The following is a 19,235-nucleotide window of genomic DNA, read 5'->3' on the forward strand; positions in this document are numbered from 1 at the left end:
TCCAGAGCAAAATTAGAGCTACGTGTGAAGCACAAGCATGTAAACCCCAAAATACCCTCTCCCATTTCTTGCTTGTCTGTGCTCTTGGGGCTTCCCAGCAGGCTACGCAGTTGACTGCATACCAACTTACTAAATGGGCACCTGTAGAGCTGTCTGTAAAATAATATGGGGAATTATGGCGATGAAAGCGGCATTCTGAAGGGAATATACTCTCTTAAGATGATGCTGTGAGAGTTCGTGTCTGTTTAAAAACAAAATGTTTCTGTCTCCTCGAATAAGAGGTTGAACTGGGATGTTGTAAATATGAAATGTGTACCTTTTCATCCCCAGAATATAAAGCTACAGATGCACTAGCAAATTAAGTATGAAGAGCATTTCCTGCATTTTGGGTTCCTTGCTTTGAACTAATCTGCTTTCCTACTTTTTATGAAAAACTCTTAAATTAACTTTCCAGTGATTAGTTTTTGGCAAAAGTTATAATCACGTGAATTTATCCTGGCAAAGTATGAAACTCTTGTAAGTTTGAGTCAAAGGTAAAATAACTGACTGTGAGATATAAACTTATCTATGATATATAGTCCATAATCAAGCTCTTCAAAATATCGCCAAGGATTCCTGAGGAATTGTTTTTAAAAAAAAATCCCCATTTGCTAGGCAAGGTACCTGAGTTTTGTAGAATACTTAAGAGGCTTCAGTGTTTAATTAAATTAGAACAAACCTTGCTGCAATACATTGTAGGTTAATGCATGGTTAACCTATTTAATATGTTAAAATGTAAGTTAATATTTGCCAGATTATGTGACGTATCTGCTGTGAGGATCCGTAGTGATTATTAGGAGAATGTTAAAATCGATGAACTTTTAGTGGGTTGTCAGCTATATTCTTTTCTCTCAAACTTAGTGCGTATAACATGATCTCAGTTTATGCAGACGAAGTTCATATTAATAATTAGGTTGCCTTTGCTGATGGGTCACCTTTAGATTCCCTGATGCTAAGCGAGAGGGTAAGCTTCAGTAACAGACTGTTAGTGCTGTATAAAGGAAAGGGATGTCTGAGAACGATGGAGAGGGGTTTTTTCTCCATGAAAGTGAAGACTTGGGCTTTGGTTTTTGTTGTGCTCTTAAAAAAATAAAATAGAGTGGTCTAGCAGAGAAACTGTTTACCTGTAAAGTGCTTGTACTACTCACCCAGTCATGTTAAACAAAATGTGGACTCTTACGGGAGATGATGTTTTTACTCTGAAGATGGCTGGGGTTTGGCTAAGAATTAGCTATATAATTATTAACTTCTAATACTTTCCAGATACTTGACAGTGAGCTGTGGCTGAAGCTCCTGAGGGCAGGTCTACATCAGGATCTGCTTCTGCAAACTTGATATATATCAAAGGATTTTGAGGGTAGTACTCTAGTTTATTACTAACCTAAAGAAGAGAAGATATGTTCAGAGCTGTCATTTACTGTGACATGAAAAAGTAGATATGGAGGAGATTGGAAGCAGGGTTTTGCTTTTTCTTTGACCATATCAGAAATTATCCACTGACTTTAATAACAAAAATATCTGTGTAGTTTATAGGCTTTTTCTTTTTTTTGATGTTTTTATGAAAGGTTTTTCACATGTTGTCTGTCGCTCCCCAAGCAAAAGAGTTGGTCATGCTACGGTAGTTCTTCTACTTGCTAACTACAAGGGTACCCTACTTTGTGGTTAATTGAAATATTCTGCTTTCTGCAATTCTTTATGCTAATGAAGAAGGAAGTGTTTCTTTTTTGCTAGAAATACTTCTTTTTGGCTTTTTATTTCCTCCCACAGCCTTTGACTGGAGTAGATGTTCCTGTTCCGTACCATCAGGTCCCATAATTTATCATAATGCTACTCAATGGCTCGTCTAAAAAATGTAAAGGGACGCTGTCAAGGTTGTTAGGCCCAAAGTTTAACCTACAGTGCTTTTGAAAAAAGAGGAGAAGATTGACATATACTGTCCCCCAGAGCCCGAATGTCCTCACAGCTTCCAAAAGGAAAGCAGCAGCCCGAATAAAACCCAGAATGATCTTCTGAGCATCGCAGAAGCCAGCATGTTGGCTTCTTTGAGACTACACTTGTGAAAATTGTTCTGTACTCGGGCTCTGCTGGTAGGAGGATATTGAACATAGAAGAAACTTCCTCTGCAGCGCGTTAAGAGAGCAGGATTGCTGCTTGTTCCAGTTAGCCTTCTGGCCCGAAGTAGGTCGCGGAGACCCTGCGAGGTACAGAGCCCTTCCGCCGTTTCAAGTTCACCACCTAGGAATCATCACCATCCAGCTCCAACGATACTTACCACTTATTCGTGGATTTATTTATTTATTTATTAGTGTTGTTGTTCTGTCCTTTCTCCACTGTCTGTCTTTGGGGACAGGTTGCGGTATTTGCCCTTCCCTTTTTTGGGTGAAACTACCTTCCAGCAGGGTCTAAGCTGGCTCAGTTGCTAGAGTGAGGTTCTCCTGTTTAGCAGTTGTACTAATCTAGGAGGTTAAATTGGTTAGTTATGATTTTACAGTGCGTCCAGTTTGTTCCCATTCCAAGCAGAAAAAGCTGCCTGTATGGCTTACAGCATTTTCTGCCACGGGCTAGCATTTTGAAAGGTTTTGTATCCCCTGCGTGTTGTTACAGCTCACCTGGGAAAAATGCGCGTTACCGCTCCGGAGGGAGCCCGGCAGATCAGTCACTAGTTGATACCGCGCTTGGTGATTTTCCTGCGAGCAGGCTTTGTATTTCCTACCTTAGCACCTTGCTTTGGCTTTGTTTTTTCAGGCTCAGTTCCTTTAACAAACCCATTTGATCTTACCCACCAGGCAAGCAGGCCTTAACTTGTGCACACACGCAGATAGGCACAATAAAGAGAGTCTGCTAATCCATCAAGCTTTATTATATTTGATTGCAGTGTCTTTTGACAGAAATCTTGTACTATTGTGTGTCCCAGTGTTCCTGTGCTATCAATTACTCCGACTATCTGCATGCGAACGCCACGCGGAGGGGCGAGAGCCTCGGCTTGCTTTTGGAGGGCTGCTTGACGGTTTGGAGGAAGGCACTAAAGCATGCCCTGAAAGTCGAGATTGCATGGTACAAGGCCAGTCTAGTTCCTCCGCCTTGAGCAAACACAGCCCAGTCCCGTTCGCTTATATGTATATTCACAACCGCGCAGCTTTTAAAAGGCTTACTTTCCATAACCGTAAGCAACGAGGAGAGAAGTTGTGTGGGAGTAAAGGTTACACATGATTAGGGGAATAATGTGAAAATGTTTAGGAAAGATTTTTTTTTTTGTAATAGATGCCGAAGACCTACAGTTCTCCTCTCAAAAGAATGCTTGTATTTTAAAAAATATTATGGTTAAGAGTAGAAGTGAAGGAAACAATTCAAGCAAATGTCAACTGGAAGGCTAGTGAAGGTGATGGCAATGAATATGAAGCAGCAGGTAGAAAATGTAAATGGTTGATAAAGGAAGTTAAAAGTGTTAGGAAGAATTGATGGTTTCTAGGGGCAAGGATGATGAAGGAGGAATTTCTTAAATTCAACAACAAATAAATTATAGCCATGATATGAATCTAATGCTTGACAAAAAAGTATAATAATGAATCCTGATTTCAAAAAGGAAAAGCAAGAAACTTTCTATTAATTGAAAAGAGTCATAATTCACTTGTACCTTGAATTTCTACTTCTTCTGTCCCTAGTAAGCAGTTAAGCAACAGCTAAACAGCATCTACAGTGTTACGTGTATTTTTGTTTTGTTATTTAGGTCTACATAACCAGATTAGTTGTGCCCAGGAGTACTAGAGAGTTGGCTTAGGATCCTTTTAATCAGCTGTCATTTAATTTTTAAGGGCTCTTGTAGCAGTGGCAATGTTTCAGAAAACTGGAATAAAATGGATATTATTGCTCATAGCTGAAAAGAGTAAAGGGATCCCGAAGAATCTCTATATTACTTAACCTTATATTGATCCTGAGCAAAACTGTGGGAAGGCTGATGTGCGATATGATCAGAAAATAGTTTCAAATGGCAGAATAAGTAACAGAGTTATCTAAACTTCTTGCAGAAAGTTGCCAAACAATAAAAAGCTGAATAATTTTTAGTGCTATGTTATTCACAATATATTTGCTCTTCAAAGGCACATGAGTTAGTCCTGCATGATAATATGACCAAAAAAAAAGAAGTTCTAGAATACTAGGAAAATAATCAGTGTAACTTAAATTAAAAGGATTGAAATACTTAACCAGTAGATCATAAGAAGCAATTGTAAATAGTTATCCATCATCCAAACACATTGAAGAGTCCAGCTGGGTTTTGTTTTCAGCCAGATGCTGTTTGGTATTATGGATGATTTTTCCTCTCTTCCACTTAAGAAGTTAGTTATCTCCGTACTTCCTGCTCTCATTTGATCGTTTTTGCCTCACTGTGAGGCATGTCCCCATCACCTACTTCTTCCTGCCCTGCGTTTCCTTGTGTCGGAAAGTCGGGACCTGAGGTGACGGCCATGGACTTTCCTCGCCGTTCTGCTGTCTTCCTTTCTCATGTTAACCCGCCACCCTCTGCCTACAAGCCCAGCTCCGTGTTCTCTACCCTGTGTTCGTTCCTTGGAAGAGCTGATCTCGCTTTCCTCCTGTCGAAGATTTCTTTGAAAGAAAGGACATTAGGGACTTAAGCAAAAATTCAGAACTAGTTCTGCATCTTCAATTTCTTGTTAGTGTGCTGCAACCTGTAATATTGTCACCCGTTTTTTTTTTTGTTTCTTTGTTTTTAACTCAGCTTCTATCACTCCTTCCTTTTCTACTGTCTCTTTACTTCTCTAAGGATCTTGAAGACCTTTCAGAGAGAAGTCTTCTTCCTACTTTTCCCACTTTGCCTGGCCCCTTTCTCCTCCTTATGGCTGTCTTCTCTGAATAATCTCATGTGTGTCCATACAAACTGAGCATCCCTCTTTCCATTGGCTGACTCAGAGATATTCCTCCCAGTGTGGCTTTATATTCTCTATCCAAACTCAGCATTGGCTATATGTCTCCCAGTGAGGCCAACAAACTTCCTTCAGCTTCTCATTGCTGTGTCTCTTCCATGTTGTGTTCACAGTGACCAAGAAAACCATCACTTTTAGCTCTCTGTTACTGAACTATGTTGTCTGGGCTTCGTCTTTTCATTTGGACCTCTGTGCATCTACTATTTGGAGTGTTGCATATTATCTCTGGCATTGTCTTGTCTATGCAGCTAAAGCAGGTCTAGGAATTTGCAGTCTTGTATCTCAACTGCTGCAGCATCCTTTTTCCTGGCCTTGATGTGTGCAATCTAGCCCCATTGAGATCCCTCCAAATACCGCTACAAGGATCGCTTCCTCAGCCCATCGCTCTTACTGGTCACCCTTCTCTTGGCATCCTTGCCCGTGGCTTCCTCTGCTATGTTGCATCCAAGCTAGCTGCTGCTTTTCACTTTGAAGAACCTGCCCGGCATCCTCTCATTTGCATTCGCGTTCCCCGTGCTGACATCTGCCTCAGGTGAACCTCAACATCTAGTCTGTTAAATTTTTGTTCCGTCACAGGTTGAGGATGGATGATCCAAACACACTAATGTGGGCCTCTTACAGCCTAAGAATTCTTGCAACTTTGCAAAGTGCTATGCTAAATTAAGGCCTGTGTACGCAAATACTAGAGAAATCGGTGAAAGCTTTACTTGTCATCTTAGGCCATAATCCAGATAGGCACTTAAGGAATTGTTTAACCTTTAAATACATCCGCAGAAGATGATGGGACTGCTTGCACTTAGGCACGCATGTAAATGCAGTTTTTTATAGTGGTTTAGTTCAACTGCGCTATGCTCTTTATTTCATATTTAACTTTTTTAAAAGCAAAATGGGAAGACGTAGTACATTTTCATCTTACAAACATTACTGTATATGAAACTGGTTTTAAATCACATGGGTTGTGTTCCATTTTTGATTAGTTACAGCGTGAGATACAGTGAAGTACATACTAGCCTGACTCTTCTGGACGACCGTAAAAATCTTTGGTCCGTCCCTTTGTTCAGTTGCCAAAATTGGAATGCTTTTATTTTCCCTCTGCATTTTTTTTTTTTTCTTAAGCTGTTTTTCCTCATTATATCGGAGCGGGTTTCGTTTCCTCTGTCTGACCAGTTAAAACTTCTGGGTGCCACGTTGCCAAGCGATGCAGGAGAAGGCGAGCTCTGGAAAGCTCGGCACTGTGAAGGGTTTGCTGCCTTTGAAAGACCGGCATGATGAAACGCGTTTGACTTCTGCAGGAAGTAGTGTAATACCAATACAACCAATGAAATAAAGCTACTGCTGAAGGGCTGCTTATAAATATAAAGCTTCATTCCTATCTCAAGAGCGGGGAAAAAAAATTCCTCTCTCATGCTGTCCCCCTCTCCCATCTGCGGGGAAGACGGGCTCCGCGGCACGCAGCAGGCGGTGCAATATTACCCGGCAGCATAACAAACAGTCTTGACAGCTCGGTATGATGCTGCAGTTCAGATTTTGCCATCAAGAAAATCCATAAACGATATGGAGCTTTCTGAAATCATTAATGCCTGGCTTGTATTGATGATTTCATTCCTGTGCTGCAGGAGCCTGGCCTAGCTGCCCAGCTGCGCGCGGCGGCTTATCGTTTTTACGATACTCCTCCCCTTCCTCGTCACGCTTTCCCTCCCTCCCCCCCCACGCCAAAAAAGCCCATTGCGTAAATTGATTTGGGGATCAGCCTTGATAAAATGCTCGCGTTCAGCCCCGCGCGCCGGCGCGGCCGTGGCGTTAGCTGGGCTTGATTACGTGGATGCTCCGGCAGAAGCTGCCGCATCAGAGTCGGAGGTGTGCGGAGATTAACCGGTGGCTGTCCGGCCATTTGTCATACAAATAACAGTGCCAGGAGAGTGAAATACTATAAATCATTTTTTTTTTCCAGGATTGAAACCTTTTATCAGTTGTGTCAGTTCCATTATTCAATAAGCGATTAGTAACAGCCATTGTCATTTAGCCATTTAGTAGTTAACAACTCGGGTCTCCGGCTAGCAAGGAAGCCTTTGACACTAGCGGCTGATGTAAATGCAAGATTTAATATTTAGCTTTCCAGGCAAAATGCAGTTGTTACTCCGTGTTTTATTGAAAGATGAAAGGCGCTGGAGCTTAGACGTGTCTCTTAATTTTGTTGAGCCTCTTGATTTTTTGCTTTATCACACAGGCGTGTGGTGTTTGTGTATGTCCTGACACAAATCTGTAATATTTAAAATATGCAGATACAAAATCGCATCCCCCCGGTTTCAAACTTCTCCATTCTGAAGCTAATCACAGCATCTCCCCAGGGATTTTATGCAACTGCAGCTTCTGAAAAATGTCAAATTATAAAAATGATAACGTTCATGTAAGAGCCAGCTGCAGAGAGTCAGAAGTTAACCCTGATCTTGTTGGATTTGTTCAAAGCAGTATTTAATATCTGGGCAGATATTGGGTAATACCCCGCCCAGAGCAGTTTGAATTTATGATTTTTGCATTTTTTCCTGGTTATGTTCTGAGGAGCAACTTCCTACAGTAGCTTCCCACATGTGGTTTCAAAAATCCAGAGGCAGATGCAATCCATGGAGAAGAGACAAAATGTTGGAGAGAATTTTTCTATTCTCAGAGTAACTTTACGACAGAAGAGTCTTGAGTTACTTTGTCCCCAGTAAGAGACCTCTTTTAAGACCACTCACCCAAAGAGACAGAGACCTTCAGGCTCCATTGTAGGTTGTCGTAGCGGCTATTGGTTGAGTAATGAGTTTTGGAGGTTAAGTTGACTAATGTTTAATGTGAAAGGTCCTGAGGTCCTTGTCCCATTGCCCACTCTATGTTAGGAACTAGCCTACTAAATTTTGCAGACTCTGGGGAGTCCTAAAATGCAAATTATTAGATTTGCTGCTAACATAGCTAAAGGCAGCTGATGGGAGTGTGGTGTGATGATGGGAGGAACTTCTGCCAGCATTAGCCCTAATGAAGTTATCTGTGCCTTGGGTTGTCCTCCTTACGACGTAGGGCCCAGAGTCCATGGTCTGTGTTTTCTAGGAAAGGCAGGTTAAGGGGAAGGAGCTGAAAGGCGTCTTCCAACTGCGTCAGTGCAGGCAGTTGTAGAGGCTCAGGCACAAGTGGAGATGGTGACCTTCCTGTTTTAGCACGAGTGTTCAGGTTTATGGAGAGATAGTCATTACAGATGGCTTAGCAGTTTGTAGGAAAAGGCCTTGACACAATAAATCTCTCCAACTGGAATGTCTCCACTGAAGAGTCCCTGTGCTAGCATGGAAGGTTGCACCACAAGCGGACTAACGGGCTTGAACTGTTGAACACCTGATACCAGGAGACCATCTCGTGTTTATTTTCACAAATGATGAAAATTAAGGAAGAATTAAATATAGCTTGGGTGGAAAGTATTGTTGCGTCCGGTCACATATGGATGTGATTCTCCACCAAGAGCAAACAGAACAGTTTTGTGCATGCATGCTCTTCCTCTGCCCAGCAGACATGCCTGTCTCTGCGTACCGTGCTGCAGGGCAAACGGCTAATAAGCCTCGATCATGTGGTGGATTTTGCAAAGGGTGGAAGCACTTCAAATAAATCCATCTCTAAGGCGCCGTATGGATATCCTCTTCTAAAATGGTCTAGCGCAAGTTCTTTTGCACAACTTGAACTTGCTTGTGTTAAGCAGGATTTAGATCCTCTAGCCGAGTTGTCTTGCCTATGCTCTACAGCTTGGTTATATGTGTAATAGTCTTTAGGATCTGATACAACAATTACTTTGTTAGAACAGGATTTTTTAAAACATTTTATGCAGCTGTACTTTGTAGTCATATTTTTATTTGCATAGGGTGAGCTTGCATTTCATAGTAGTGCAGATGGTATGGATTAAACATGTGAGAAAAATGTGAGAGTCGGGGTAGGGAAGGAAATTCTGACTTCCATTCAATTTTGTAATTGTTTTAAATTTTTAGGATAAGTAAAAGATAGAACTAACAAAATGGCTCTAATGCCAAATGCTTAATCTAGCTTTATATGTATCAACTTATATGCCTCCTTTGATAACAGTGAGGGTAGTGAGAAGTCTCCCTTGCCATTTTAAGATCATGTTTATTAAATGCTGAACAAAATAAATCTAAAATGAGCCACAGCAGGTCTTAGGAAAAATCTGACTCTGCATCATCTGTATATACAAAAAAACCTCAAGGAAACGAGAACTGTAAGGATTGCATAAATACTGATGTCACCCACTAACTGCAATTAGCTTTGGCTTATTTCTTATAGGGCACCGTGGCTGAAGTTGCTCTGAAGCGCATTGAGCAGCGCAGAGTACTTTCCTAACCCACTTTAAGCATAAATATTTTTTATCTTTGAACAGTTTATGCTTCTTCTACCATATGAGAAAACAACTGTGCTCTCTTTGCCTTTAATTCAGCCCAATGATATTACTTTATTGTAGTATATTTTATTTTTAGCTTACAGTATTTCCACTGTGACACCTAATATACATTGGAAAAGAAATTTCCCGAAAGTGGCAATGGCCACATGCTTCAGAAATTTCAGGACGCCCGCGCTGCGAATTACTTTTAAAGCGAGCAGGGAGAATATAACTCCTTTTGAGGAGGAAACGGCTCTTTCTGTTGTTTCGTGGCTGTTTTCCCGACAGCAATTGCTCGCACCGGCAACAAAATGCGGCTGCTTTTTGTGCAAAGAGGGAGAAGGCTGCAGAACAATGCATCTTTGCTTAATGGATTTAAATGCTCCCTGTTTATCAGCCTATAACGGGCAAGATTGTCGGCTCCCTATCCATAGATGAAATTGATGGTCCGAAACAAGAATAAATCCATCGTGCCGTAAAAGTAGTGGTTCTCGGTGGGGTTAGCAAGTGAGCCTTTTTCTCCTCTCCCTGAGCCAATGCTGGGTCTGCACGGCGGAAATAAGGGAGGCTGGTTGAGAACAACGCGTGGCCCCCGCTCGCTTCTCCGATGGTCCTCTCCTCCGTGGGCCAGGCGCTGCCCGCACACTCCCTGTCCTCTTCAACCACACGGTGACGTTTGCTCCAGCTCCTCTCCAAAATACCTTAGCTTGTTCTTAATGGCAATACCTTTTACGTTCTTTAACGCCAACATCGCCGGTACGGGTTGAAACCCAAGAAGTCATTGCATTTGGGATGTGTGGTTTTACCCGGCTTGTCGTCACAAGTGTCCTTCCAGACATTATTATTATGGTGCAAGGAGGGGTCTCAAGCGGTGTTGCGCAGTGTCGTTTTTGCCCCGGCGTTGCGTTGACTATGAGAGGGGTAGGATTGAAAAGGGTGGTTTTCATCCGTATCCGGGTTTGGCGGTGGTGTCCCATGTGTTGTTACTTCAGCTGTGACTCTGCTTGTTGCAAGAACAAGGTAGATCTTGAAATCAAGATGTTGACTAGATAATAGGATAGGAATTCAAGTCCTGTTCAAATATCAAATTCAAATATCTTTAAAATTCTAGAGACCTAATATAGTATTTTGTATCAAATCTAATTGGGTATCCAAAAAAAAAAATTAAAAAAAGACTACTGCAAAACTAGCATGATAGTAGTAGTTTATATTTAGCATTTGATGTTAAAATATTATGACTCAAGCAGCTGTTCCATGAGTATTTTTTTACTTAACCAAAAATAAAACAACATACACTGTACAAATGCATAGCTTCTGGGTAGCTCTAATAATATAGAAGTAATGCTACATTTTTTCTCGTATTTCCAATTGTACAAGACCTGATACAAATGATGGGGCAGTGTCAGAAGGTCTGGTTGTGCCCTGTTCCACCAACTCGGAATAGATGAAATATGAACAATAAATAGTAAAATGCTGTTAAGATTTAAAATATTTTTAATAGGCGCATTTTTTTAAATTTTTTTTACATTTCAGTTACTAGAATGGGTTCGGCTGGGATTTACAGAAAAATGCCACATGTCACTGAATAAACATTGATGTTTTTTGAAAAGTAGCGTTTTATCCTGGAAAATATTCTTGCATGGTGTCGGGCTTTATTTTTTTCCCCTCTGCAGTGCATCCTAGTGCAACTGCGCACACAAAAATAAGTAAATAAAAATAAAAAGTGGGGGCAGTGTGACAAACTGATTATCTAATTCCCTAATAACTCAGCTAGCCTTGTGAAGCCGACCCAATTGGAGGAACTAACCTTAGAAACTGGTCGATCAAATGCTACAAGCAAAGTACTTGTTTTCCAGTATTGAAGCTGGTGGTCTAGTGATCACAGCCAAGCAATTATGGCCCTGTTAGATAGCATGAGTAGTAGTCATTAAATAATTATACCTTTGATTAGCTGCTTTAACTGTTCGTTGCCTTTGAAATATGATAGTATAATTTAAAGCTTTTATTAAAAGACAATTTTTCGAGGTGGTTGAAAAGGATTTTTGTGTGTGTGTGTGTAAAAGACCCATAATTTTCTGCTCCGGATAATGAAAAACTGAGAAAAATGTTTCCAATTAACATTTATTTTTGTCGATTTGAATCTTGTATGTTTATAGTGTATTGGAAATGCACTGAATAGTTTAGCTAGTCCTTTACCTACTGCAAAAGTTTCCTTATTGAAAAAGGCATTGAAAAACATTTTATACTTTTTTTTTAATTAGAGTAACATTTTTCGCCATTGTGAGTAGAAGTATGAACTTGGTTTTCTTTTTTTCTTAGTTTGAAATGGTCAAAGCTGAAGCTAAGCCAAATGTAATTAAGTATTAGTGGACATTGAAGTGTTACTTCTAGTGTTTTGTGGTTTTAAAATACAGCGCTAGATAGGGTTTTGGATTGGGGGGAGTTTTGGGTTTGAGGGGTTTTTTTTAAACCTCAGGCATAAGATTTGTTTTGTTTGTTTAGATAACTTTTATAACTGTGGCTTGACATTTATACTAATTTCTTTTATCCATGTCAGCCTGTTTAAAGCATTTAAAAAAAAAAAAAACAAAAGAAAGAAAATTGATCCAGACTTTCTAAGGAGCTTGATACCCAGCAGCTTCTCTTTCTCCAAGAGTTCAGGTGTCCAAAAGGGAGCTATTAGATGTATGGAAGGCCATTACTGTCAAACTTGGGTTTCTGAGTTTGTGGAAGACCCTTTGGCGGTTGTGTCTTTTTGTATTTAAGCCCTATTTTTTAGTCTATTGGGATATATATCCTAGTAACACCCAATCAACTAAGCAGAAACATTTGGAAACTTTAGAGTCTCGTGCAAGTGTTTAAAGCTGTTTGGCTTTGGAAATCTGGTTTAATGGATCTGCTAGGTGCGTCTCTGAGCATTTGTTAGGAATTGCAGAGAAGTGGCGTGTGCTCATTAGCTCTTTGCGCTCTGTATTTTTTTTTTTAAGGGTCTTCTTTTTAGTTGAATTTAGCGTTTGTCAGGTCTAGAAATGCATATCCATGTTCTGCCCGCCAACACGGAAGAGGAGTCCCCGGTCTGCTGTTCTCGAGCTCCCCGTGAAACCATGCGCGATGCAGGATGCACCGCAAAAGAGCAGGAGGAGGAGCCCGTCCCCCAGCGTGGTGGCAACTTTATGGAGATCGCGCTGGCGTTCAGCCCTGAATTACCCCCCCCAACGCTCAAGTTTGCCTCTTACCCTTGTTTTTATAGGTGGACGTTAGAGACGCGCAAGAAGTTCACCACACGCGATGGGAGAGGGCGATTCTCCTGCACCTTCTCCGGCTTTGCTTGTTCCGCAGCAAAGCTAAATAACGCGGCGCCCTTGCGCGCGCCTGCAGCGTCGCTCGTCCCGCGCTGGGGGCGAGGAGCGGCTCGGCGGCGCCGTCCCCAGCCCCCTTCTGCCGGCGTAGGTGGAAAGATCCTATTATTTCTGCTAATTGATGCTGAAGGGCTGCGGCGTGCCTCATTTAATCAGCGCTGCGCAGCGCGCCCCAGGGAGGCAATTCATGCACGCGCTAAGGCCCAACATGGCTGGCGAGGCTTGGCCACACCGCCTAACGGCTGCGTCCTTTTTTTATTCTGCTCTCTGAGGACTGTTTATCTCACCAACAAAGCGCCCTGCTGCACGGAGACCCGAGGTGATGTTAACCCGTCTGTAGTTTCTCAGGACGGCAGCGGAGGAATTTTTTTTTTTTAGGATTAGGCTATAGATATTAAGACTCTCCTAAACATAAAAGCACATTTCTGCTTATCCAAAGTATAAACGCACGAGTTGGAGTAAGTCAAAGGAGGTTAACGTGCTGTTTAGGTGTCTAGTGTCTTAAGCTTCCTTCGAGGATCTCACAGGTATTAAATAAATGGGACCTCGGAGGCCCAGGTGCACCGTACTGTAGGTGCCTTTCCAAAGAATGGCTTGTAGTAGTAATAAACATATTTGCAATATCGAACTCCTCAAAACGAGGCAGGACAAGTAGATTCATTCACAGAGAATAACTAGCGTCCCTCGGGAAGAAAGCAAACACAGAACTTCGGGTTGCAAAGGGCTTGCTCCCAGATGTGAAGCTGTTGGCTGAACAAATGCCGGGATACGGGGTAATTGGGAGTCATTAGGTTTAATCAATTCCTAGCTCGGCCATATCCTAACAAAAGGCTTATTCCAAAGCCTGGTCCTCTTCGCTGCGTGCACACGTGCCCATTCTCACGTTGAGGTGTGCGCGTGTGTATTTGACTTGGTTTGTATGGAGCACACGTGTTAACCGAGCAGAGTTCAGCTCAGTGAAGTACTCGGGAGCGAATCGGCAATGGTAAGGTCACCCGTGTTTCCAAAAGCAGCTGGATGCCCTCCAGGAACGCGGGCCGAAACAGCAAACCACTGCCACCGTTTTGTCCCTGGGGCTGGCCATAAGGGGCAGAGGCCTCCAGGCCATCGGCTCCCACTGGTTTTAAGTGTCTTCTATTTGGATCCAGTTTTCAGAGTACATATTAAGTAGCATTTGGACGTTGGAGGACCTGGCCAGCTATTAAATAGACTGTACAGCACCCACTTCAGAGTGTGTGGATTACAGTCCCTATCTGACAAGCTAGAAAACCGAAGATAACAAAATACCAAACAAAACAAAGCAGGATTGTCTCTGGTCAAACCCCATGAGGCCATTCGGTACCTACAGAGCCATGGCAAGGGCTTCATGACTGCCAGCCTTCATGCGCCTGAGCCACAGGTACCTTCTCTCCGTTTGCAACCGTTGGTCTGTAGCATTTCTTCATGTCAAGCCACAAGTGTCCCAAATCACATTTGAATTAAGCAGTGTGCCCAGAACTTCACAGAAAAGCCAGAAAAAGTGCAGGGATAATAGTAAATACTTCTGCCATCTCCGCATCTTTATAGTTTTTGAGGTCTGAGTTGCAGATCTGGAAGCTCTGTGGTCTTCATGCAGCCAGTGAAGCACAAGGACAAGTTGGTGGGAGTTGTCTATTTAAAAATAAAAGCAAGCAGGAAAAGTTTGTTTGAAACAAACAAAAAAAAAAGTTGCCTAAACTCTAGAAGAGGTCACAGGCTGTCTTCTGGAAAGAAGAATTTATGGAATCAAGACCAATTCCTGAAGGCCTGCCCCATTGGCCCTTTTTAGGGAGCTAGATGCCCCAGGACGCTGCTTGATGAGCTGCAAAACTCATTGCCTTCAGTTTGTCTGTAATTACTCACCTTTGCCCAACGGTCTTAGAAGCTGCCCTCTCCAAGGGCTCTTTTACAGTGCCCGTGTCACATGAGCTGGGTGCGTCTCGGCACTCTGCAGGAGGGAGTCTGTCTAGCGCTACTGGCAGATGCAGCAGTGGGGGGGCAAAATAGGATTTACGGGTCTTGGAAGCAGAAATTGTCCCATTTCAAGAGCTGTCAGACATGATAGGGTCGAGTCACGCTTGTAGGGCACTATGGGTGAAAAGTTTGCCTTGCTGCTTCTCTGTAATGGTTCAACAGGATTGTGTGGTTGCTGAATCGGCACGGTATTTTTAAGGCTGGATCAAAGATTACGTGCAAACAGTTTGAAATGACTTTCGTATAATGTTATGTGCAGAGCTGAACAAAGCTTGACGGCTGTCATGAGTAACACAACCCTTGCTAAAACAGCAGATCACTGAGACAAGAGCCTAATTTTATAGAAAGCACCCCTATCTGAAAAATGTGACGTGCAATGCGTTGAGAGTGTCCGCGTACTGCTTTGCAGGGCTGTGCTCCCTTTCCGGCTGTACACAAGGAGTGTGCAAGCAAAGAAGCTACATTAACCAATAGAAACCAGGACTAGGGGCATTTTTCAAAGCGGCTTGAGCAAGTGTTGAGCCTAGAATTGTTGATCTCCTGGGTCTGAGTTCAGTGCAGGCTACAGCACAAGTTCGACACCCTGCAAGATGAAGAAGTCTTCGTCCTGGCCACGGCTTCTGCAAGCCGTGAGCTCTGGAGGTCATGGACAATGCCCGGGAAATCTTTACTCATTTTCTGGCTGCAAATAGTCCTAGCTGAGAAATGAATGAACAACGGCAAGTGTTTTGTCTTACCTGGTTCACCTGAGTCCCCCTTTTTTAAATATCTAGATAGCGATGTTGCAAGGTACCTCCTAAACGTCGGAGCTCCTACGTTTCAAATATGCTTTGAAACACAAAGCTGGCATGAAACAGCTAAAAAAGTTGCAAGATTATCTTGGAGAAAGTGACAGGTAAAAGGGGTGAAGGAGAAAAATGGGAGAGATTGCGGTTATTGCCACGATAATCACCTTCTGATTATCGGTGGGGAAACGGGCTCATCCAGCCCTCCTTCCTGGCTGCAGCAATTGCCAGTGCGTCTCCCTGAGGAAATGCGGAGAGTTTTACCGCAATGCAACTTTGCAGTTGTGCACACTGTTCATTCGCCATAAAATATTGCAGTGAGATTTTGAACCATATAGAAAGAAATACAAGCAGTTTGATTAAACAAGCAACTGCGTGTCCATCAAGCAAACCCGGGAACTGCTTTATTTGCAAATGCGTAGTAGCATGACTAAGCACTGCAGCCAAAGTTTTGGTGGAAAAAGGAAGCAATTTTTTCATTTCTACATCATTGCAAGAGTGAAAATCATCTCATCTGACTGGCGTGTGACTTCCTAGGGCTGAGCTGATACGTGTGTTTAGGTGGTGTGTGGTTCTTCTGCGGTATATGGAGATTTTCAAGTAGCCGTTAAATATTTTTGCAGCGAAATTCGGCAGCTGCTGTGGCCTCTGTTCTACCTGAGCAGTAGTTCCTGCTCTAAAAAAATAAATATCAGTATGGGCCATTGTAGTGCTTGCCACAGCTATATAGAAGCGCATCGTTCTTTCCTCCTAACAAATCAATCTGGTAGATTCCTGGGCCTTAAATGGTATATTTGAACTAGATATCCGAGCGAGTGGGCGCCACGCAAGCGATGCATCAGATCGCAGATGACGCAATTGAAAGTAGCTTCCTCGCAAGCGCTCAAGAAATCATTTTAAAGCTTCGTCTTAAAAACCCCATCTTGGCCTCTGAGAGCCGAGACTTTCATGGCTTGTCGCTTCGTGCTTTCTTCCCGCGGTAACTGTTGGGAGGAACAGCCGTGTTGCGCCGCAGTTCAACGTGGTAACAGTTACAGTGTTGTTTTGGAGGACTGTGAAAACCCCCTTTTGCTGGGTGGTAGGGGGTGGCTTACCCCGCTCGTCCAGACCGAGGGTTGGAACATGCACATCAGTTTGCCCAGCGAAGGTAGGAGTTTCATCTTGGCAGTCGAAATCCTAGGAGTTAAGGAGCTTGGATGCGACCAGAAATGGTGCTTCTCTTCCACGCCGACGTTCTGCTCAGGATGGTCCCGTTAAATAGTTAAAATAAGTATTTCTTACAGCTTTTGATTGGAAACCTTTCAGGTTTTTTGTAGGGATGCACGTGCAGTTAGCAACTAGAGCTTACGTTACACTAGCTTGTGAAGCAGCGAGTGAACCCGGACTGGATAGACTGAATATTCTGGGATATAAGTCAATGACAAATCAGGCACGTAATGACCTCCAGTGCCTGTTAAGGCCTGGTTTGTAGGTAACACAAATTTATAGTCGCTATGTAATTTTGAAGGCAGTCAGGGTAGGATGGCTAAGCGGGGCCCTGACGTTCGCACGGCCATCCATCACCCTGCTGGAGGCTGCACTCGGCGCCGTCCAAAGCTCGGGAACGACGACGATATTGTGTTCTCCAAGACAGCGGAGCACCACAAGGATGCAGGCAGGAGCCTAACGGATGCTCAGAGACACGCCAGGATGTATCGGGACCTCGGCATCGCTGCGAAAACGTCCATTTGTTTGGAAAGAAGAAAAAGGCATGACACTGAGCACATTAGGCTGGATTCTTTCATCAATAGGTTAATGGAAAACCGGGCGGCGAGTTCCCTTCCCGCTTATACGTCCGTTCTCCGGCGTGCGATTAAAGTATGAAAAATGCGAGCAGACCGGGAAAGGGTCTTTATATACTGGAGAGGCTCTCCCTTTTCTGAGGGGTGCCAAACCTCCATTTTTGCCTATTTATATGTAAATTTTTGTCAGGAAAAGCAAGTTTTCCGCTGGGAAATTGAGCCTCTCTAGTTGTCGCTACCTGCTGGGACTTGTTAAACGTTTCTTAAACCTGAAGGTTTTGCAAATTGGAGGATGCGCACGATGAAGGCGTGCTTAATGTTGATGGGCTTTAGTTTTTAGACTGATCTAACTTAGGTGACGCCATATATTTTAATTTCAGTAAGATGCATTCTGAAGTAAAGACTTTGCTTGGATCAGCAGGTCTCCGTTGTTCCTTTGAGTGTAAAGCTTTAGAGGCTGCAGATCGCTTTATTAAAACAATATATAGCTTAACCTCGCAGGCTGTTTAGGTATTTCTCTTCAGCTGCAGTTTAATAACTCTTTTAGAGCGGCGTTGCTGTCTGTGTGGTTTGAAGGCCTTTCTCCACGTCCACGAGGATGACGTTAAGCAGGCAGCTTTGTGCGGACGGGGCAAGAGAGGAGTTCGGGGTTAAAACCAGACTTGGCGCAGGTGCCCGTCACCTCCTGAAACCGCAAACTCCCTGATGTTTCGTGGCCGGTACCCACGGGTAGCAAACAAGTGCTTTTTCCAGGCTTCAATCTCGAGCTGAAAACGGAGCTTTTTGTTAAGCATCTGAATGACTTCACGTCGCTGACCCTTTTCAGTGGAAGCAGCCCTTTGATCTGAGTTTTCGGGGACGTTTTTACAAAAAAAGTTCCATCGTGTATTTAGAAAGAAAATTTAAAAAAAAAAAGTTGTGTCACCTTGTCTGTCCCATCGCGTGATGTTCGTGTCATCCTAAAGGATGAGGGGCCTCTGTGCTGCGGGAGCAGCTGCTTTAGCCCGGACTTACCCTTGCGTTTCTTCCCAACAGACTCTGCGCTGAATCGTAGCGGGAGACTCTTCGGTTTTAAAACGTATTTTCGGAACGAATCACTCTTACCGAGTCTGGGCAGATGCGCGGTTCCCTCGCCAGACGGGGCGAGCGGCGACGGCCCCAGATAACTAAGACGGGACATTGCTGCTGTTCTCGTGCAAGCCGTGTTGGATGCCAGCAGCATCACGGCGTGGGGACTTGGATGTCTCAAGAAAGGAAAGTGCATCCTGTCTGATGAAGCTTAGTCTAAGCGTATTGAATTTACTTCTTGTGCTGTGAATGCACTTTTGAGGCAAAGCATGTAGATTTTCAAGACTGTAAAGACTTAGTTTCACCTAACGAGTGCAGTATTCGAGTGCCTTTGAACGCTATTTTCTGCTGATTGTAATAGAGCAACTCGGAGAATCAAAGTTTGCTGCAATTCTAGTAAAGCGATGGTGGTGTCTCTTATATAAAGAATACGCGCTTTTGTTTTCCAAACAAGCGTTTCCTTTGCAGTGATTTGCCTGGGAGGAGGGTGGGCAGCACGACCGTAATTTGCAGGGCATCACCCGTCCCCTTGAGGCCCTTCGAAATAATTAAATAATGCCGCAAAGCTCAACGCTGCAAATACTGTCCGTTGCTGTTCTGATGATTTAAGCCCGTTACGTCCTTGCCTGAATTTCTAAAGTCATCATAACTCCAGGCATCCAGTGGGTAAATACGGCCTTTTGGGGAAAAGGCAACTCTTGCCTGCCTGGCTTTCGCTGTTAATTAAGCAGCGTTTTACGGGAGTTGTTTTGTGTCTAACTGTGTGTCCCGTATGCAAAAAAACTTTGTGCTTTCTCAGTCCTACTGGTCTGGTTTTGTCTATTCCAATAGCAGCTCCATTAATAACCTTGTGCACGTTCGTC

At 43.2% G+C, this 19,235-nt stretch overlaps 1 protein-coding gene across 3 annotated transcripts in view; it reads left to right on the forward strand.

Annotated features, from left to right (window-relative positions):
- AGAP1 (ArfGAP with GTPase domain, ankyrin repeat and PH domain 1) overlaps nucleotides 1–19,235 on the forward strand; it is a 386,032-nt gene that overhangs the window by 313,024 nt on the left and 53,773 nt on the right. The window lies entirely within an intron of this gene.

This window comes from Apteryx mantelli, chromosome 6, assembly GCF_036417845.1.
Source record: "Apteryx mantelli isolate bAptMan1 chromosome 6, bAptMan1.hap1, whole genome shotgun sequence".
Classification (NCBI taxonomy): Eukaryota; Metazoa; Chordata; class Aves; order Apterygiformes; family Apterygidae; genus Apteryx; species Apteryx mantelli.